This window comes from Danio rerio, chromosome 15, assembly GCF_049306965.1.
Source record: "Danio rerio strain Tuebingen ecotype United States chromosome 15, GRCz12tu, whole genome shotgun sequence".
Lineage (NCBI taxonomy): Eukaryota > Metazoa > Chordata > Actinopteri > Cypriniformes > Danionidae > Danio > Danio rerio.
Genome location: NC_133190.1, coordinates 23643260 through 23666547, shown reverse-complemented (window position 1 = coordinate 23666547; position 23288 = coordinate 23643260). Strand labels below are relative to the sequence as shown.

General features: G+C 38.7%; 1 pseudogene across 1 annotated transcript; it reads right to left on the bottom strand.

The window, feature by feature from the left end:
* Positions 1-1297: 1297 nt before the first annotated feature.
* LOC100006868 (alpha-2-macroglobulin-like) lies at positions 1298-22350 on the bottom strand (annotated as a pseudogene). The gene is made up of 34 exons (XR_084367.9): positions 22246-22350; positions 21299-21479; positions 21032-21188; positions 17457-17509; positions 17352-17372; positions 17050-17215; positions 16863-16947; positions 16613-16718; positions 16393-16513; positions 16177-16286; positions 15906-16076; positions 15596-15829; positions 15298-15513; positions 15060-15209; positions 14741-14866; positions 13211-13298; positions 12709-12850; positions 8939-9164; positions 8742-8868; positions 8545-8666; positions 8413-8464; positions 7845-7928; positions 7408-7584; positions 7202-7277; positions 6963-7119; positions 6240-6314; positions 5996-6158; positions 5719-5912; positions 5437-5647; positions 5219-5337; positions 4903-4984; positions 4733-4816; positions 4521-4626; positions 1298-4401 (listed from the first exon to the last, which is right to left on the bottom strand). The product of XR_084367.9 is annotated as an alpha-2-macroglobulin-like (transcript).
* Positions 22351-23288: the final 938 nt, after the last annotated feature.

Sequence of the window (23288 nt, the reverse complement as noted above, 5' to 3'; positions counted from 1 at the left end):
TAGGTAAGTTTGTTAATAATTAAGATTCTACTACATGGTGAAGAGATTACATGTTTGTTTGGTCTGTGAGTATTTATAGGTTGAATTTAGTCATGCACATGTGACCTTCTGTTTAAATGTGTTAATGTTCTGAATGCCACCTCAAATACCAATGTGTTAGGATAGAAAAAAAAACACTACTCTAACGTGTTGTAAATTTTTGTAAATAAATTTTGTTAAAGTGATTATTTTGAGCTACGCCATCTTCGTTGAATGTTGTTGTGTGGTGGTCAAGACTAATTATTGATCAATTTGAGTGGACCATGGACAATGCAGGACTCAAATCATACAGGGAACATTCGGGATGTTTGCAGGTATCCTACAGGGAACATGCAAGACACCTTCAGAAATCCAACAAGGAGAATGCACGACTCCTGTAGGACTCCTACAGGAAAAACATTAGATTCCTATGTGAACCATGTAGAAATCTTGTCTGATGAAACATGCAAGACTGCTGCCGGACTCCTGTAGGACTCCTACAGGTAACTAATACAAAGTGCATGCAGGAATCCTACAGTATATAAATCTTACAGTGAACATGCAGGGCTATAGTATAGAAATTCTACACTGAACTCCTGCAGGAAACCTACAGGAATCCCCAGGGAACAGGCAAAACTCCGTTAGGAGTCCAGGAATACTTCATGGCTTCTTCATAATCAACATTGTGAACATTGCTTTTAGCTATTGTTGTAGTTGTTGGCATACAGTAGGAACACCAATGAAAACTTTATTAGCTAATGGATTTTATGGCTAATTTGTGTGCATTTATGTTCAATGGGAATGTTGTTAATGTACACTGTACCTTGTTGTGAAGTAAATAAATAAATAAATAAATAACATGCAGTTTTCCTACATGAATCATACAGGGATTCAGGGAACATTCAAAACACCTGTAGGAATCATACAGGAATATTATAAGGAACATGCATTCTGAATTAATTATGCCTCAAACACCAATGTGGTAAAATAGTACAACAAAACAAAGTAAATGTGTAAGCGAATTTGGAAATAAACTTTTGTTTAAGTGATTAGTATGTGTTTAAAAGTCCCTTGTCTCTATCTCATCTTTTCCTTTTCTTTCTTTGAATGTGGTTGCAAGTTCAGTGGAGTCTAATTACTGCCAGAATTGTATGATTATGTACAGTATGTGTGTATATTTGTTTTTCTTGGCACTGCCACTTTCTACAGGATTTCACAAAAAATTTGTAACCAGAAATCCTTACAGGGAACATTGTTAGAGTAGACAACACACCAGGAGTGCGGGTAAAAGCAAAGACTGTTTATTTGAATAAAAGTCAACAAAGACAGGATGCTGCACACAGCAAGTTTGTCAGTGCACAGCACTGGAAAGATTAATGATTGCTCGGAGAGAGTTGGAAGTCCGCAGCGAAAGGTGAGCCTGGTGGCTGATCAGGTAAGCTGTTGAGTGGCAACAATTCCGGCTTGAAGATGTGGTCCACGTTTGACCCTTGAGAGCTGGTACCCAGCTAGAAATGTTTAGTTCTCTACATGTTCTGAGAATATTACCAAGCAATGTTGCATTACTGTTTTAGGTGGGTAGTTTTGTTTTAGTTCCCAGAACATTCTCTTAAAAGATAGGAAAAGATTCTCTAGAAACATTCTAACCACATTCGCTGGTAACAATTTTAGAACATTATATTCTAACATTCTTATAGCATTATTCTCTAAAACAGTACACTAAACCTGTTTAGTGGTAACATTGTTGAAACATTATACTTTAACATAATTATAACATTTCAAGGATTGTTTTATTTTACTTCCCAGAACATTCTCCTAAAAGAGAGGTAAATGTTCTCTAAAACATTCTGATCCCGTTTAATTGGGTAACATTGTTAAAATATTAGACTTTAATATTTTCAGCAGGTATTTTGTTCTAGTTCCCAGAAAGCCTTCTATTAAGTGAGGACAATATTCTCTAAATATTGTACATGTTTGTTAATAACATTGTTTGTTTTCTTTTTTGTTTCCAAAATGTACAGTAACGATATGACAGACACAAAACACTCTCTATACACATTTAAAATATTTAATTTTACTGTAGCAATATGAAAAGAAAGTTTAAAGCACTGCATTTTCTTACATTCTTGTGCTCATTGTATAACGTGTAACAAAAAAAGAAAAGAATTTTGAAAATCTGGTAAATTTAAAACAAGAATCATTTTCTGACACATAATACAAATTTTACTTATTGTATGAAATACTTATTCATTGTCACTTTAAATCTGTGTGCTTTGCCACTATTTTTTAAACCACCAGGATTTACTTATTTGTCTGCAATAAGTTTTTGAACATGACATTTGATATATTTTATGGGTAGAGTATAGATAAAGTACAGGTCAAAATTAGTATGTTAATTGTCTTTCTGTCTCGTTTTTGACAATAAATCATGTTCTTAAAACATTTCTCTTATGTGACTTTGAAAATATTCTTACATTTGTTTTTATAAATCATTGTGAAAACTTTTTCAAAGAGAACATTGTTCAATCTGGTGCCATTTCAATAATCTTAAAATGTTTTTAAAATGTTGCAGATAAAATGTGCTAGCTTTGTTCAAATGTCATATTGCTAGAGAAGAACATTCCACATTACACATCTTAATGATGTTCTTAAAACATTTGTCTGATGGTGCTAGGGGTGGCTATACCCCAATAAATGTTTTGGATAGCAACATTTTAGTCCTTCAAAAGGTCGACCCAATGTTCCATTTTTGGTTCTTTTAAAACTGTGAGAACTATTTTATTAAAGGTAGGCAAACCAAGCTTTTTGTTGAACAAAATTTGCTGTTCTCATACACCAATCGCTATTGATTAACTTGGTATAATCAAAATCACGCTGAATGAACTCACAACTGAAGTTCTGTCTCTTGCGAACCTTCACTTATAACAGAAACAGTGTGCGACCAAATCACATAGCCTACACACAGCTGTAAATTTATTTATCATGGGGACTATTTATGTCAGGTAAAGGCAGTTGGTTTTGGCTAATTGAACCAGTTAGAAAGTAAATGCTTTTTTAAATATTTTAAATAAATGTTTTATAACTTCAGAAAACTTTATGTTGATATAATTATGATTTTCTGCTCAGTTAAAGTAAAAATAGACTGCATTATTGTACTCATTCAGGAAATATTTTTGATGACTTTCGCTGGTTCGAGTCTCGGCTGGGTCAGTTGGCGTTTCTATGTGGAGTTTGCATGTTCTCCTTGTGTTTGCGTGGGTTTCCTCCGGGTGCTCAGGTTTACCCCACAGTCCAAAGACATGCGGTACAGGTGAATTGGTTAAGCTAAATTGTCCATAGTGTATGAGTGTGAATGAGTGTGTGTGAATGTTTCCTAGAGATGGGTTGTGGCTGGAAGGGCATCTGCTGCGTAAAAACGTGCTGGATAAGTTGGTGGTTCATTCCGCTGTGGCGACCCCGGATTAATAAAGGGACTAAGCCAAATAAAAAAATAAATGAATGAATGTTATTTGCTTGAAGGCTTACATTTAAAGGATTGAAAATATATTTATATAATAATCAAATAAAAATCAAATAGTAGCCAAAAAATAAATGGGGCTCGTAAATTAGGTTTGCTATAGCAGAATTGTCTCTGGGGAAATAGGACATCCATTTACAATAAGCAATCTATTCACAATATAGGTTCTAAATGCATAGCATGAATGCTGATATTAGCAGCTAAGGGGATAGTTAATATCTTGTTTATGAAATATATATCTTGTTTGTAAAAACAACTTGGATTTGCAGATCAGCAGGAAAATCAGGGTTTAAGAAATTTTGTGAGCTTTTAAAAATAATAGTTAATTTTGTTACCAGGTAGTAATAAGGTTACTATAGTTAACATCTAATGATTTGGTGGAGAAGTGATTTGCCACATGTTATCAGATCATATTTGCTCATAATTTGGCTGTTGTTGGTTTAATTCAATTAATAAAAGGATAAGTTACAGTACATATTCAAAGTCATAAATGATCATCTTATACTGAGATAAGATAAAACATATCAAAATATTCAATCATAAAACATTCTAAATGAGATTCTAAAATAACATGTAGCTTCTAGACATACAAAGACTCAACCAGCTCGCCATAACTAGGGTTCAACACTTTTAATAATCATGTTAAATCATGATGTAATATTTTTTGTATGTGTGTGATTTAATAAATCAGTTTCTTAAGATATGATGGGTTGGGTTGATAGGTGGGAATTAATTTGCCCAGAATATAGAAAAACTATTTAATATTAAACAAATAAATGCTTAAACATGTTTCACCACTGAAAAATATTAATTGATGTTCTTCAGTGCTTCACAGTGGAAGGAGTATTCAATCTCTGATTGATCACCTGAAGGAAATGGAGGATGTAATCATTTATATCACAGTACACTTACACGTTAAATAAATCTAAATAAATATTCCATCGCATGATAAAAAAATATTCAGCAATAGCATAAATCATCTTACTTGTTTGGTAGTAATCATACACTTTGACCACAGCTGGCTTGAGATTCTTAACTGGTAGAACCTGTTTCATTTGTATCTGGTAATTCATTGCAACATTTTTATAGATCTGCAGGAGAACACAACCTTATCAGTTACTGACAAAATGGATTTATTATATTTGATTAAATCAAAATGACATTAAATCAACCATTTGAATGTTACTGTTCTCTCACCTCCTTCAGATACACAATGACATGGTCATCTTTGGAATCGACCCGCTCCACAAGTGATACATATGTTCCTGAAGAAGTGCCAAGCTGTAAGAAAAAAAGAGCAGGTCAGTTAAAGTATTAACACTGACGTCTAGAGATTTTATTTCTGCTTGATGTATCATCAAACACACCGCAGATGTATCAGCTGTGAATCCAGATAACAGTTTAATGTCTACAATGGCCATGTTAGTCTTTTCCTCTGGCCCATCGTATCTAGAAATCAGCAAATGGAAATGATTAGATAAAAGCTTTTAATGTCATAAAAGTGTTCAAAAAGTAGTTGGCGATTCATTCCGCTGTAGCGACCCCTGATAAATCAGGGACCAAGCCAAAAGGAAAATCAATGAATGATTGAATGGATGAAAATTAGAAATAAGCAACAGTCATGTTCAATATCAATCATTATCATACTCTAGTATTGTGGATTACTTTCAGGTCAATTCTTACTTGACAGTGAAGTCGAAGATGAAATTTTGTCCCAGTGCTTCACAATCTCCTTCAATCTTAGCATCAATGCTCAATGTTTTAGCTTCAGTAGGAGTGGGAATGTTGTAAAACTGAGCTATCTGAGTCAAAACAGATAAAATGTTCATAAACAATCTCAAAGTAGAATAACCCCAAAATGCCAAGAGAGAAGGTGAGTAAATGAAGGTGAAACTGCAGACCTGCACAGACACACAGGCTGAGCCCTTGACTTCAATGCTGTATTTGCCCGGCACATTGGCCAGCTGCTTCTCCTGGTACAGTAACTTGTTGTCCTGATTGACATCAAAGTGGTGAGAGTCTCCTGCTGACTGTAGTCACTGTGCTGGAGCCGTCAGAGCTGAACACTTTGGTGGCGTACAAAGACAGAGCCTGAAGAGCCACCACTGTGTCCTGGGAAAGAAATGAGTTCAGTCATGTGACAATTTTAGCTATTCAGCAATAATGTGTTTGATTTGAGGAACCTGTGTGGAGGAGAATCCTCCATAGGCATTCTGCTGCTTCACAAGCCAGCTGACAATCCTGTTAGCAAAGCCCAAATCAGCTGTAGTGAGTGAATCTGCAGTGAGAACAGCTAGCAGCACATATGAGCTGATCTCCACATCCAGAGAAGCAGAGTCATCAGCAGATGCAGACTGAGACCAGTGGACAAGAGGACCTTTAGGACACAAAAGACAAACTCAATCAGCAGGACAAAAGCAACAGTGCAGTGCAGAAAGTCATCAGAAAGCAATCTCTTACCATCTGAAATAGCAAGATCCTCCAGTTTGCTGAAAAGCTGCTTTCGAGTGTTGGTGTCTCTAGCCAGACTGAAAGTGTAGGCCAGCAGAGCAGTGGTGTAAGTGTTTTTGACTTCCTCGATGACGGACCTCAAGCATGACAAACCTTTAGTGATGACAGGATCCTGAAACACAAACAGACGAACAGATGCTGCGAGTGTCATTTTACTAAGAGTTTATACTGATTTTCCTGATGATGAACTTACTGTGACTGGAGTTTCCAGTTCAAGCAGTGATGCAGTAATGTAGGCCGTCATGGTCACATTATCATTCACTCCACCCTATGATAGAAGAGAATTTGGGGTAAGGCAACACAATCAATACATTTATGTTAATATAGACACACATTTATTTTGGCTTGACAAATCCTAAATGTTTGAAAGAGAAAAATTTAAAAGTAAAAGTAAAGTTTCCTAGTTACTACATTTTTTTTCTAGATGTTTGTTATGGTGATAGATAGATAGATAGATATGTAATGTCTGTCGCTAGAACACCTTTAGAGGCCAGCCAGTAGGTGCTGTGCAGGTAAACCTCCCTCCTGTGACCTCTATAGGTGCTCTAGCGACAGACGCTAGAGGCCATGGTCTTTAGCCTCTTTGTTAGAGCAACCGACTCCCATGCGGAAGGTCGCCGGTTCGATCCCAGCTCGGAGCTGGTTGGGTGGCGTAGGATCGGCAGGGTTACATTGGTGCCGTGACTCGGATGCAAAACCCAGAAGCAAATGGGCAAACAAACTTTGTGACTCACTTATATAGCGCTGAGCACTCTACAACCTGTTGTTAATTTACGCTGCAACCAGGAAATAAAATGTCCGCACGTAAACAACAACACTTCCTTACATGGCGCAAAGCCTGCTAGGACTTGTAGTGCCCAGACATCATCTCATGATAGATAGATAGATAGATAGATAGATAGATAGATAGACAAACCTTCATTCTGTTGTTAAACAGTCTTCCCTGTTGGATAAAACAGCCGTCTGAATCCCGTCTGCTTATTAACCAATCCTTTGCACTCTGAATAATTTGTGGATCAATAAATGTGTATTTCTGAGCTTTGCCAAAAGACCTCAGGACAAAGGCAGTCAACCTGGTGGTGTGAAAGATTTAATTGTTTAGAATATTTCTTTGATGTTAATTTTGCTTTAACAAAAGAGTGAAATTATATATACCATGTGTTTCCATCACCATAACCAAATGTGCTGTAAGCCCCATCAAAATGCTTGTAGTTCAGTTGTCTCTGGTATCCTGTTTAGTGGCATAATGGTTAATGCTTGTTAATGTTAGAGCAGATTGTGTCTGACATTCAGCTGTGTTGAGATATAAACAAATAATTTTTCCATCTCAGTAGTTTCTCATCATGACTGATGTGTCTCACCACTCTTAAGGAAGCTGCTGGCTTTCTCTCGGATGGCTGATGTGAGCTGCTTTGTGTTCTCCAGATACTGCAGAATGTAAATATTGGGAGAAAGAACAGCCATGTTTTGTTCTCCACAGCCGTACAGCATCCGTAATAATCCATGAAGATTCTGCAGTACACGACCCAATATGTCTCCTGCAAACCAAACACATTTTAGAAATCCAAACACAAGCTCCTCTTTCTGTATGTAAATGCAATAGTAACTGGATGCAGCATTTATGATGCAAGCTGAGATTGCATTTTTCAGAGATGCAGTGTCAGACGCAATGCACTTAATGGAGCTAGTGATGTCACTTTGATGGGTAGGTATAGGTAAGTCCATTAAAAATCATTGCATGCAGCTCAGATTGTATCTGCACCAGGTCTGCATCCAGACGCCTCTCCGTAAATGTTACCAATGACTGAAACTGAGGATTTTGCTGATCCATCTATCACATCTTTAGGCAGAGTAAGATCCACTTTCTCTGAGAGACTGTCACCTGTCAATCAGAGAGGCAGAAACGCACGCATCAGTCATCAGGAGTGTAATATTTCAAAATAAAAATTAGTTTCAATCACTCCCACTTATTTCATTTCACAAGTTCCAATAATAAGTAAGAGGAGCCACAATCAGGAATTATTCTGTTTTAACCACATGGGTAAGAGAGAAAAGCATCAGCAGTTTTAAAATGAGATTTTTTAGTATTGTCACATATTGTAGACATGATAATATTATGATAACATGGTTCCTCCAAATTGAGAAGTCCTTAAATTGAATGTGTGTTCTCAATAGGTAGTTTTGATACTGCATGCTAATTTACTCATTTGTGCAGAATCTGACTTTCTTGAGGCAACATGTGTATTAATTGAAAAAAACTTCTCTGCTTGATACTGTGCTTGATTGAAAATTTGAATGCAATCAAAATGTTTTCTGCATTATGAGTGCTTTTACACCAAAATATCTGACCAATTTATGGAACCCACCCTTTGGACACAATAACCAGCTGTTGGTCTCTGTCTTTTCAATTCCTTCAGCCTGCAGCATAAAAATAACAACACAAACAACATTAGAATCAATGGTAGATGATGTCTGAGAGCTGTTTGATGTGACCTGACCTGTACAAGCAGACTTCGTGTGACGATGTCAATGCGTCCTCTCTCTGGCACACTCACAATCTCATTGTCACACACAGTCTGGGACGCCTCTGCCTCTGCACTAACTGTAACATTTACCACTCCTGCAACACAAGACATGTATGTGAAGATACAGCAGACACAAACACTGAGAAACTGATTCAGACTGGACAAGTCACCAAGAACAGAAGGAGTGAGGATCCATTTAAAGGTTTTTCTTCCATTAGCACAGAGACAGGATGAATACTGATCATCAGAGGAGGCTTTGAGAGAGTAGTCTGAGGAAGGAGCTGGACTCACTTTAATCTGTCAATCAAGCACATGTGATAAGTGGAATATTTGATCTGATTGGATCAGGCTTAGTCTGAAATCTCACCATGATGCACTTGGACAGATAATTGAAAACAGTGGCCTTGAGCTCAAAGATCTCCCCACGGATGATGGAGTAAGGCAGAGAGAGCTCCAGGAAGAAGGGCTGGAAAACTGTCAGTTGAGCAGGAGGAGCCAAGCCCAGACCTGTGGAGGACAGACAGAAGGCCTCTGTTTCCCAAGTGGTGATGGTGTCAGGAACTTTGACAGGAACCTCAGCTGATCCAGAGTCTCTGTGGTGCAATAATAACAATAAGCCTGACTGATTCTTACTCAACAATTTAGCTACATTCTTACATATGTAAATCTGGAATTTGAGGGATTTTGATTCATCTGCATTCTGTCTTGGCAAGAGCATCTTTTTTGATTTTGAGTGTATAAATCTGCAAGCTACAAACAATTTTTTTGTTTACAGTCATTCCACGTTTTGTGCAATTATGATACCAATCCAATCTTCTTCAGACATGTTTATGTCACAACATCAACAATATTGGACTATATGCATGTAAGGTTTATACAAAAACAAGACAAAGTAAAAAAAAAAAAAATTTATCAACTAATCCATCAATCAAAACATGTCACAGCCACAAATCTCTCCCTCAAAAACGTTTCAAGAGTTCACACTTAGATATTGCTTGACAACTGTAAGCAGGTTTGGCATGCTGTCCCGGGAGAGAACCCTGAGCTCGGAGATAGTTGAGCCCAGGGCTCCCGCCAGGTCCATAGAGCATGTGAGGGGAGTACGAGATCAGGTGGTTCTCGAGAGCTCCCCTTTTTTGTAAAGGAGAAAAGCAGGAGAAAGGGGGTGGATGGGGGGTTTCTTCGGAAAACGAAGATAAGGGAGTAATATCTAGCTAGGCTATTTATAGTGAGTTAGGATAGATCTGATTGGCTAACTAATGAGTGTAGATAGGTGGCCAGCTGCAGTCAATTATATCACGTGCTCTCGAAATTAGTTTAAAATCGTCACTTCAAGAGTTCACACTTAGATATTGCTTGACAACTGTAAGCAGGTTTGGCATGCTGTCCCGGGAGAGAACCCTGAGCTCGGAGATAGTTGAGCCCAGGGCTCCCGCCAGGTTCATAGAGCATGTGAGGGGAGTGCAAGATCAGGTGGTTCTCGAGAGCTCCCCAAATGCATGAAGCTCTTGGCACTCCTGCGGGAGAGAGAGCTGTATGTGCCGTCTCCAGCTGGAGTCGGGAAAAGGAAGGGTCTGTGAAGCCCCAGCTGGAGGGTGAATGGCAATTGGGCGATGACCCCTGCGGGGGTCCAGTGCTCGGTATCAAATCTGTGGTAGTAAGAGCTTGAGGGTGACAGCATTATATATAAATATATATTTATATGCGTGGGTGCATATATATACACATATACAAATTAATTTAGAAAAAAAAAGATAAGTGTGAGAAATGAAACAAAAATGAACATAAATATAAGCTAGGGCCGGGGAGGGTCGGTGACGTGACTGTTGTCACAGCTCGGGGTTGGGTGAGCTATTTAGCTGGCTCCGGTAGGAGTCGGGAGAGATGAGGGGGAGGTGAAGACTCCTACTGGAGGGTGTCTGGCGGCATAGGTGCTCTGGGTGTGTTCCTGCGGGAACAGAGCGTGAGGGTGACAGCACTATATATAAATTGATATTTATATGCGTGGGTTCATATAGATATAAATGTATTTTATTGAAATTGTTGCGAATTAACTAAAAAAATAAAATAAAAATCACATGTACAGAAGAATTCACAGCCTTTGCCGTGAAGCTCTAAATTGAGCTCAGGTACATTCTGTTTCCACTGATCATTCATAAGATGTTTCAGCACCTTAACACACCTATAGTGGTAAATTTAGTTGATTGGACATGATTTGAAAAGACATACACCTGTCTATATAAAGTCCCAGGGTTGGCAGTTCATGTCAAAGCACAAACCAAGCATGAAGACAAAGGAATTGTCTGTAGACCTCTGGGACAGGATTGCCACAAGGCACAAGGCTGGAGAAGATAACAAAAAACTTTCTGCTGCTCTGTTCCAATGAGCACAGTGGCCTCCATCATCCGTAAGCAGAAGATGTTTGGCACCACCAGGACTTTTCCTAGAGCTGGCTGCCCATCTAAACTGAGTGATCGGGGGAAAGGGCCTTAGTCAGGGAGGTGATCAATAACTCGATGGTCTGAGCTCCAGCGTTCTTCTGTGAAGAGAAGACAGCCTTACAGAAGGACAACCATCTGTGCAGCAATCCACCAGTCAGGCCTGTATGGTAGATTGGCCAAATGGAAGCCACTCCTCGTCTGGAATTTGCCAAAAGGCATCTAAAAGACTCTCAGATCATAGGAAACAAAATTCTCTGGAATGATGAGACTAAAATTGAACTCTTTGGAGTGATTTCCTGGGGTTACGTTTGGAGAAAACCAGGTACCGCTCATCACCAGGCTAATACCATCCCTACAGTGAAGCATGGGGAAGGCAGCATCATGCTGTGGGGATGTTTTTCAGCAGCGGGAACTTGAAGACTGATCAGGATGACGGGAAAGATGAATGCAGCAATGTACAGAGACATCCTGAATATAAACCTGCTTCAGAGGTCAAGATGACCTTAGGCTGTGGCAGGAAAGTGGCCCAAAGCACACCTCCAAAAATCAATGGAGTGGCTTCACAACAGCTCGGTAAATGTCCTTGAGTGGCTTCGCCAGAGCCCAGACCTACATACTATTGAACATCTGGAGAGATCAGAAAATGGCTGTACATCGTTGCTTCCCATCAAACCTGATAGAGCTTGAGAGGTACTGCTAAGAGGAATGGGCAAAAATTCCCAAAGACAGGTGTGCCAAGCGTGGCATCATATGCAAAAAGACTTGAGGCTGTAATTGCTGCCAAAGGTGCATCTACAAAGTATTGAGCAAAGGCTGTGTATACTTATGCACGTGTGAATTTTCAGGTTTTTTTATTTTTAATAAATTTGCAAAAATTTCAAAAAAATCTTCTTTTTTACATTGTCATTATGGGGTATTCATTCATTCATCCATCTTCTGCCGCTTTTCCGGGGCCGGATCACCGGGGCAGCAGTCTTAGGAGAGAACCACAGTCTTCCCTCTCCCCAGACACTTCCTCCAGCTCCTCCAGTGGGATCACGAGATGTTACCAGGCCATCCGAGAGACATAGTCCCTCCAGCGTGTCCTGAGTCTTCCCCGAGGCCTCCTCCCAGTGGGACATGCCTGAAACACCTCCCTAGGTAGGTGTCCAGGAGGCATTCGAAACAGATGCCCGAGCCACCTCAGCTGACTTTTCCTGATGTGCAGGAGCAGCAGCTTTACTCTAAGCTCCTCCCGGGTGTCAGAGCTCCTCATCCTATCCTTAAGAGTGGAAAACCCTTCGAAGGAAACTCATTTCAGCCGCTTGTTACTGCTGCCACTGCACCAATCCGCCTGTCAATCTCACGTTCCATCCTTCCCTCACTCGTGAACAAAACCCAGAGATACTTAAATTGCTCCACCTGGGGTAAGGACTTTCCTCCAACCTAGAGATGGCAAACCACCTTTTTCCGGTGGAGCACCATGGCCTCGGACTTGGAGGTGCTGAATCGCATCCTAGCCACGTCACACTCGGCTGCAAACTGCCCCAGTGCATTATGGGGTATTGTGTGTAAAATTGTGAAGAATTAAATGAATTGATTCTATTTTGGAATAAGGCTGTAACATAAAAAAATGTGGAAAACGTGAAGCGCTATGAATAGTTTCTGATGCACTGCATACGTTAATGGAAAAATGCACCAGTTATTTTTCACATACCCCACTTCAGCAAGCTCCCAGATCCATGTTTCTGGAAAGACTGTCCTAATTGTCACTGATGGAGAATTTCCAACCAGTCCATCAACACCAGCCATTCCTTGAGCAAACATCCCGGGTGCTGGAGCATACTGACGATACATCACTGAAAAAAGTAATATTTGGCATTAAGTGACAGGTATGTGTAACATATCAAAATAATCAAATCTATATACTGTCATAGAAAAAAATCACATAGGAGGCAAATAAGACAGATTATTTTATGTTGATTTTAATTGATACATGTAAATTTATTTAAAGTTTTACATTTATGTTAGTGTTCTAAGTCTTTTGAATGATATTTAATGTTTGTTTAATAACACTGACTCAAAGTTAGAAACTCCTAAAACATGATTACATCTGAAACTGGGCATGGACATTTTATGTCTTTCTTTACAATACACTTTAAAACAAACAATGCTATATTTAATTGTTAAAGCGTACACAGGAATAACAGTACATATACCTAAATTTTTGTGATAAGTCAAGCCTCTGTATAACAGACACTCAGGGACTCGCACAGCCAAATTTGTTGCCATTTTCAGCCCCACACTCTGTCAAAGGATAAACAAAGTTCAGTTTAATTGAAATACAGCATATGGAAGAGGGCTTTTCGAGAATTATTTTTGAAAATGCAGCATTTTCTCTCAGACATAATCTACAGCAGGGATTTTCAAACTGTGAGGCAGCACCTCTTAAGGGGGGAGCAAGACATTGAGGTGTGTACTCGAGTGAATTATGATGACGATTTTTATGCATTCACTAGAGGGAATAACATGATTAACGTTAACTCCACATCTAACTATCAGGCACCTGTAGAGTTATTGTGTTTCATTAAAATATAAACAAATAAAACGGATCAGGTGCTTTTTAAAATGAATGATGGTGAAAGTCAAACTGGTGAGCCGTCTGACAAAAAAGTGCCCTTTTGAATCAAATCAGCAGGATGCCCATCTGGATCTTTCACTTATATTAAAGACTACTGACTGCGTTTACATGGACATCGGTAATAGTTATTTGCTAAAATCTGAATAAGACAATAATATAATTACGTGAAGTGCTTTTTGAATGTTGCGTCACCAGGCAATTTACGTTTCCTGCAGAGTTTCACATAATTTTGGGTGTTTCCTCTTCAGTTGCTCGACTTTAACTGCAGTTCAGCAGTTTAACTTTCACTCATGAACATTTCATTCATGCCCCCGTGACAAACTGGGGTACTTGATGCGATAATGAAGGACTGGTGGAAGAGTGTTGCTTTTATTGATACCGCATGTTGATGTGTGTGTATGTGCAGTCCTTTACTGACAGCTGCGTGTGTAGATCTTGTCACAAAATGTAGCAAAACGTCCTACATGACGGTAATAGTTTGACGACGGTGTTTACTTTAATATGCCACTAATATATGCATACTCCACACGTCTTGATTCCATTTCTGATCAGTTATGACTTTAGTCAGATTAAGGTGATCAAAAATCGCTGTTTACATGGTAGACTCCTAATCAGAATACTGTCTTAATCATATTAAAATCGTATGAATGTATTGTTGCCCATGTAAACATACTCAATGTTCGACTTAACCACATCATCAGGGCTCTGCGAACTTGGCCTTGCGAACCAGTATTTTCTTTTTGTCCATACATCAAAAGCAAGTAGACTATAACTTACACTTATTGACAGTGGAAGATGATTTGCGGTTAGTCGTGTCTGGAATCCGACCACAGATTAGCATGTTATCCTCACAGAAAAAGGCTCAGCTATCACAATGAATCAGGTAAGCTGTATATTTATGTTTCAATGTAATTAACTCTATGCACCTTAATCGCAGCAGGTAATAAGTAAATTATGTTTGCACATGCATTATCATTTTGGCTTGAGGTAGGGGTGCCAAGGGGGGCGAGAGTGAAATTGGACAAACTTGAGGAGGCGTGTGTCCTTTGAGTTTGAAAACCCTTTATGCATGGCACCGTCACAAATATGTATGTAATCCACCTGTTACCTTTAAGGTTTCATAGGTGTTGTCTGTCAGCACAGATCGACGAGGTCTTATATACAGACATGCCTGCCCATCTTCAACACTGTAAGGATACTCTGACACCGAATGAACTGGTAGCAGGTTGAAAATCTGCAATGAGACCACATTCACACACAGTCAGTCAGATTACTAATTCTTTCATGGACTTTCAAAAAACTGAATATCAGATGATGGATTACAGCAGACACATCTAAATTAGTCTTTTTTTTCACGAGATTCATACTGTAGATTCCTAAGACAAAGACACACTTTTTAAAAGTATTGAATCTTAAAGCATCTACACCTTGTCAGCATCCAGACGTTTTCCTGACTCCAGGATCAGGACGCTCTGATCTACAGCACTGAGGCCACACAGTGAACCAGGCTGAGCTGAGAGCTGGAGAGTGTTTTTCTCACCAGGAACTGCTTTAGCAGGAGAAAACTGCAGAGACACCTGTGATGATGGGGAAATGGGGTTTATTTTAGGATTCAAACAGAAACACAGTACGAAGTAGATTATTTTAACCTGCTACAACACATACCTTATTACCAAAACATTTTTCAGTGTCTAATGTTTTGTTAGCAGCAATAACATTTTCACTGGGCAGAACACAGTATGCCAGAATCTGCACTACAGGAGCCAAATCTGCACCAACAGACAGTTTGAAGGACATTGTGCCACTTGCTACTCCATTAGAAGAAGACTTCACTTCAACCTTCTCAAATCCATGATGAACGATCACTCCTCTGGACAAGACCTGAAACAGACAGACGACACTCTGATAAACAAAATTTCAAAGAATAAAAGCCATCACTGTACGAATTAGCACATGTACTCACCATATAGACAATGTCAGTACTGAAGTCTTCAACAGTCTCGCCAACAAAATAATACTTCACAGTGGCTGTAATCTCAGTGCCACACTTTATCGGCTGCTCAATATCTTCTATAATCAGTTCACTTAATGTTGGGGAGTACGCAGTGGCGATCTGGAAGAGTTGAACTGTTTTTTTATCTGTAGAGAAGTAAGGTGTTTTGTAGCCATAATAACGGGTATCTGGATACACACTTGCCTGGAAAAAATCAGAAATGAGTTGACTGTTGCTACTAAACCCTTCTGTAACTAAAACTAGATAAATACAAACTTACAATCAGAGAAATGTCTTTTTTAGAAAGACTAGATGTATTAAGAGAGAAGCTGGCCAGTCCATCACTGTCTGTAGTGAGATTTAGGAGCAGTTTGGAGGACCAGTTTTCACCCTCTAAAAGATAAACCTCTTTGTTTGGAATTGGCGCATCTTTAAAATCGAAAAGTTTGATCTGTTAAAAATAAGATTGTAATCAGGAATATAATCAGGAAAATGTATATTTTTGCATACATTAATGGCATTAAACTGAGACAAATAGATTTCAGACTTACTTTTCCTTTTATGACTGATCCATGTTCATATGTTTTGGGCAGGTCAATAAGTGTGGCTTTGCCAATTTCATAAGTGAGATGTACAGATTCAGATTTTGTCCTGGTGATCTCTGTAATAGTAAAATACGACGAAATAAATATTCATATGTGTATTAAAATAAAAAATTAGAAAGTTAATAAAATCAGATTAATATATGACCAAACCCAACAGCTCACCTGTTCCTTCTTCTGTAACCACTGCCTCAACATGAAGAGAATCCTTTAAGTTATTCTTTAGTGTGGAGTTCAATATCATTGATAAACCAAAGTTATGGATGGCACAGCCAGTCTTTGTTATCTAATTGTAATGAATTAAAAAAAAATCATATTAGCTGAAGTGTAATTTAAATGAATAGAAGAAGGAAAAATGTTGTGTAGCGCAGTTCAGCTAACATACCTCAAGGGTTTCCCCTAAACACAATGGAAAGAAAAAAATGTAGGGCAAAGGATCACGGCACACTTTTACCCATGATTTACCAGGCACAGGTTGTCCATAAGTGTATCTGTAAAGTGAAAATGTTCAAGCAACTGATACAACCCAGGATTAAGTAAAATGAATAATATTCTATGATAATTGACCCCAGAGAATGCACTCAACAATTAAAGTAACACAATTTGACTATAAAGAAGAGAAATAAATGACTCACTTTGCGCAAACCTCAATTAACAGTTCCTCCTCAACAACACTCACTGTCTTTGGTTTTTTTAATGTTACTTCGAACTTAGGCAAAACTAGAAATCAAGACAGTTAGTATTACAATAACTTAATAAACAACAATATAATTTGAATTCTGTGACATGACACACACCAAGCTATTCCCTTTTATGACTTACCGTATTTTTTCACCTGAAAATCATGTAAGATCATCCTTTCTCCAATAAAAGCCTTTAGTTTGTATGCGCCTTCACGACATTCTGGGTTTAATTCATATGAGCGCTGCAAAATCCACCTTGTTGAGGAAACATTTGTCCATTGACCAATCCTGTTAGTACGACTGTCCTGTTTAATACCAAAAACACAATCCATTTAGTCACACAGTCAACAAAAGATCTTGACCATTAATGAAGAGATATATGGTTTTTCAAAGCACAGTAAAGGTTTTGTAATGACTGTAGAGAAGATCTTATGTTCTTACCTCAAGCACGATAATACTGTACTGGAAAAGAGATTAAAAAAAACTAGTTCAATAATTTATAATAGATTTTCAGAGGATTTAAATCCAACATAAAACACGTCATACCTGCTGATCAACTGGTGCAAAGTTTGTATCCATGGTAACAACTCTGAAGTTCACTTTGAAAACATAAAAATTTGTTATAGCCCCCGCTATAATGTACATTTAAAGGTAATGCACATGTAAAGGAAGTGGTTACAGTGGAGAAAAAAGTAGTCAACATGTCCTGTTTTTTTAGGAAAAAAATATTCTAAAGGAGCTGACAGAGCTCCTCACCCTATCTGTATGGGTGCGCCCTGCAACCCTGCGAAGGAAACTCACTTCAGCCGATTGTATCAGAGATCTTGTCTTTTCGGTCATGACCAAAAGCTCCTGACCTTAGGTGAGAGCAGGAACATAGATTGACTGGTAAATCGAGAGCTTTGCCTTTCGTCTCAGCTCATTCTTTACCACAACGGACCGGTACATTGACCGCATTACTACCGCAGCTGCACCGATCCACCAGTCAATCTCACACTCCATCCTTCCATCACTCATGAACAAAACTCCAAGATACTTGAAGTCCTCCACCTGGAGTAAGGACCCTCCTCCAACCTGAAGATGGCAATCCACCTTTTTCTGGTGGAGCACTATGGCCTCGGAAGTGCTAATTCTCATCCCAGCCGCGTCACACTCGGCAGCAAACTGCCCCAGTGCATGCTGAAGGTCCATTTTTGATGAAGCCAACAGAACGACATCATTTGCAAAGAACAGAGATGAAATACTGTGGTCCCCGAACCGGACTCTTTCCAGCCCAAGGGTGGGCATTGAAATTCTGTCCATAAAAATTATAAACAGAATTAGGGACAAAGAGTAGCCCTGCCAGAGCCCAACATGCACTGGAAACAAGTCTGACTTATTGCCGGCAATGCGAACCAAACTCCTACTCTGTTCATATATGGACCAGACAGCCTTTAACAAAGTGTCTCTGACCCAATACTCCCACAGCATCCCCACAGCATGCCACGAGGGACACGGTCGAATGCCTTCTTTAAGTCCACAAAACACAGGTGGACTGGTTGGGCATACTCCCATGTACCCTCGAGCACCCTAGTGAGGGTATATAGCACACTGACACACTGGACCAAAAAATACAAACAAAAATAAAACAAAACAAATTTGAAAAAATTGTGAAAAAAGTGAACGATAAAATGACACAAGAATAATGTACTGAACTACTTAAATATTTATACTTAATATATAAAAGGCTAGGCGAGGCAGTGGCGCAGTAGGTAGTGCTGTCGCCTGACAGCAAGAAGGTCGCTGGGTCACTGATTCAAACCTCGGCTCAGTTGACGTTTCTGTGTGGAGTTTGCATGTTCTCCCTGCCTTCGCGTGGGTTTCCTCCGGGTGCTCCAGTTTCCCCCACAGTCCAAAGGTTAATTGGGTAGGCTAAATTGTCTGTAGTGTGTGAGTGTGTGTGTGTGAATGTGTGTGTGGATGTTTCCCAGAGATGGGTTGCGGCTGGAAGGGCATCTGCTGCGTAAAAAACTTGCTTGATAAGTTGGCGGTTCATTCTGCTGTGGCGACCCCGGATTAATAAAGGGATTAAGCTGACAAGAAAATAAATAAATGAATGAATGAATATAAAAGGCTTTTTGGTGATGGCAGCTTAAAGATGCCTCTCATATGGAGAACAAAGTCATGCATTACTGAGGTGTGCATTGAGCCTGCAGAGCCACCATCAAATGCGAGAGTCATTGCAAGGAAATCTGTTGACTCATACAACAAGTGGCCCATGTATTGAAAAAAGTCATCATTCTTCCTAAATGATTATGTAATGCCTTAATGCTCATACAGGACACAAAGTATACAAAAATTGATTGGTCGCTCTAAAGGATTGGCATCTTCTAATTTGATAATGTTATGAGTGCTCCTTGAGTATGCTTTTCCCTAGTACAGATGATGCAACACATATGGGTGCTGCACAAGATGAGGGCCGTATGCTCTTAAAGGTTTTGCTTAATGGTTTAAATGGGCACAAGGCATCTTATTTAAAGGTGTATGTGACTGTTAGTTCAACTTTTCACCCTAACATGGCAGCTAATTAGTATTTGTCTTTGGAGCTTATTACACTTTCTGATGCACTCTTTGACCAAAGTGCTCTTATTTAAGCAGTGCTTTACCCACACTCTTGTGTTTTCAAAGCTGTTAGCTGTGGACTCTCATTCTTATTTGTTTTTTAAACTTATCTGGTTCTCTATTATGTTTACATGTTTGCAAATACATTTAACTACTTACTACAAACTTGTAATATCTGCAGGGTTTTGTAACATGCGTATTTTTGACCCTGATGTCCTATACTGCTACTTCAGCTCATCGTATGATGATAACATGCTTTACTTAAAGGGTCACGAAACACCAAAACACATTTTTTGAGCTGTTGACAGTCGTATATGTGTCCCACACTGCTAAAAACACTATTAGGACACATATATTTCACTAAAAAGTGTAAATTGGTTGTTTTTGCGTTATTTCAAGCAAATTTGTACTTCCGGTTTGAAACTAATTTTTGAAGCTGCGTCACGGTCATGACATAATAGCGTTGTATTCCAGCGTGCAGACTGGGCGTCTGTGTCAGAGTGTGTCTTATTACCTCTTACAGCCTGCTGCATTAATGCATGAGTAAAGCTTGTTCAGACGGCAGAGACGCCACGTTGTGTTGGCAAAACAAGCGTGAAGTGTTGCTTTTATAGTTTGCTGCAGTTAAGTTTTGTTTTCATTTTCTCTCTGTGAGAGCGCAGACTCACGTGAGGATTAACAGTGTACGCGACGCTCGACAACAATAACTTACGTGTCTAAGGAGGATTATTGTTTACCTGAGAGCTGTTCTCATCTGCAAACGCTGAGATCCGGATTCGCTTGTAGTCTTCTCTTAATAAAGACGCGGCTCTAGTTGCTGGTGATTGTCCTGTCTCTTCAGATTTGGTAAGTGAGCGACCAGTGCTCTTTGTTTATTCAGTTCATATTTTATTTGTATCGAACAAACTATTGCACCGAGTGTAAACAAGTTAGCTTTACAACCAAACTATAACCTCATGTAGGATTTTGTGACCGGAATAACACACGCAGCTTTCTGACACTACCTGCTGAGTGCATCTAAGTTTCCGGGAAATGCTGTTTTTTTTTTCTCTCATTCGCCGTGCGGTATCAAACATTGCATGAAAATACACGCTTAGAGCAGTTCCTCGAATCAAATATCTCCTTAGTGGCGAGGGACATGAATGAATTGCCTGAATGAAAGAGCCAAACTGCAGTTAAAGTCCACCATTTAATAATTTGGCAAATAGTTCGACTACAGATGTCCATGTAAACAGTCTCTTTCTCCCCTGTAGGGTGTGTGTTTTGACTCTGAAATTCAGCGCACCCAAATAGACACTCCCACACAAAGCCTCTTTTCTTCCTCCGACACTCCCCCTAAACAGAGCTGGACACGCCCACTTTTCTGACTTTTTCCTAAGTAGAGTTGTGAAAACACTCTGCTGAAACAAGGGGGTTTCATGGCCCTTTAATGTATGTTACATCAGTTGTGGTCAGGGTAAGATGTTAGCGACACCAGGATTATTTACTAAAATTTAGACTTTGAAACATTCACAACTCACCAATCTGTCCAGGCATATAGATGGGTTTATCAGTCTGGATAAAGGTCAGAGGATCGTAAGATTTGAACATGACTTATCTTTCCTCAGTCATCTTGAAGGACTCTCCCTGAAGTTCAACCTTGATTTTCTGCACTGATTCTGCTTCTGCTAGAGGGGCCTGATGAGAAATAATGTTTTGCATTTTCAACTTCTGCAACAGACAGCAACTTTTCTTTAAAAAAGCAAATGTTTACAATTGTATTAAATTCATTTTGTTTTGCAAAAGACCTTGAAGTTAAAGCAGCGGTGAAACTCTTGCTCAGCATTCTCCTGCAGCAGTAATGTGCTCTGGTTCCCATGAACCAGATATATGTTCATGACGAGACTTTCATTGGGCTTCAGAAGACTTGCACACAGTTTGGCCTCAGATCCTGACTCAATCACGGCAGGAAAAGTCACCATGAAAGATCTGATGTGAGATAATAATTGTTAAATAAAGGTTCACGAAACACCAAAACACATTTTTTGAGCCGTTGACAGTCGTATATGTGTCCCACACTGCTAAAAACACTATTAGGACACATATATTTCACTAAAAAGTGTAAATTGGTTGTTTTTGCATTATTTCAAGCAAATCTGTACTTCTGGTTTGAAACGAATTTTTGAAGCTGCATCATGACCATGAGATAATAGCGTGTATTCCAGCGTGCAGACTGGACGTCTGTGTCAGAGTGTGTCTTATTACAGTCTTACAGTGTGCTGCATTAATGCATGAGTAAGGCTTGGTTCAAACCAATCAGCGTGCTCTATTGTGCAACTTCATTAATATTCATTACTGTCATAGTGTTCAGACGACAGAGACGCCACGTTGTGTTTTTATTGGATTTCGATTGTTTGTCTGCCTGTTAACCACCCTGCATTATAATAAAGCTGTGTTTGGAACTTCACCTCTTTTACCATCACCCCATTCATAACAACAGTAAAACAAAAAATAAAGTGGCATCCGTTTTTCCATTGAAAATTCCATTTAAAAGAGGATTTAAAAATAGTTTTGATAAATGTAAAGTATTTACTGTAACACATTGTTATCATCATATTTTGATGATAAAAGTTTTGATAAAAATATCATTTTAATTTTATATTATTCAAATATACACAATAAAAGAGACTGAAAAATGTACACAATAGTAAATAACTGCCTTCCTCTAGGAAAAAAAAAAAGTGTTAAAACTTACGGCTCTGCTGCTTGTCCTTGGACGCAGACGAAGAGGAAAAAGTTCAGGAGGAGCCCTTTCCAACAACAGCTAACATTCAGAGCCATGATGACGAGTGTCCAGGCCATGAGATGACCTGAACTGTCCCTTATAAAGAGACTCTCCTGCTGAAGGAGGCCTTAAAAAAATATTGATCATTTGATTAATGATTCAACCAGCTAATATAGTTTAAAGCCTGTGCAAATGCACATTTGTTAATTTATACAAAAGAAAAAAAAAAGATTTAAAGCGCTGAAATATTAGATTAAAACATACAAATGTTTTAGCCGTAAGCATTAAAATAAACATTTAGTGTAGTTTCCTTAATGAACATTTTAGAACTGAATTTCTTTGTTGATGTTCTAACATGTAAATCTTTATTTTAAAAGAAAGGTTGAGGCATTTCATTTTTGTCAAATAACAAGCAAGCCCTTTACTGAAATATTTTATTACATAGACTCAAAAAAGGATTTTATTTTGTTACTTATTTAAAATGAGCTGAACAAACACAATTTTTTAGTTGTTTGTTGTTTTTTGGCACAACTTGTTTTATGTTCAATCTACTTCTATTTGAAAAATGAAGTAAGTTAACTTAATCAATTTGTGTTGGGATAACATGAAGGAATTGTGTGGAGCCCAGCATTTTTACAGTGTAGTGAGCATAAACATGTGATCTCCTGAATACATACCCTGACTCTTAACTTAATTTACATAGAAATACACAGCTACTGACCTTTGACCAAAACAAATATTGGGCTCTGATAACTAACATCCAAAAGCACATATTACACCCACTCAAAGTGAGTGGGTGAGTTACAGTAAACTGATGTTTGCATTTGTAAGTTCTCTGACAACACAGTCAAATATTTTTGAACCAGGAGCTCTTACCTGAATCTGTGATTTTAAATGTATATTTAAAAAGACACTTGCTTATCCCTGAGATTATATGGAATAATTATTTTATGATATAAAGAGACATTCAGCGTTACAAAAATTTCTGTCTTTATATTTTAAGAAAGTTATTA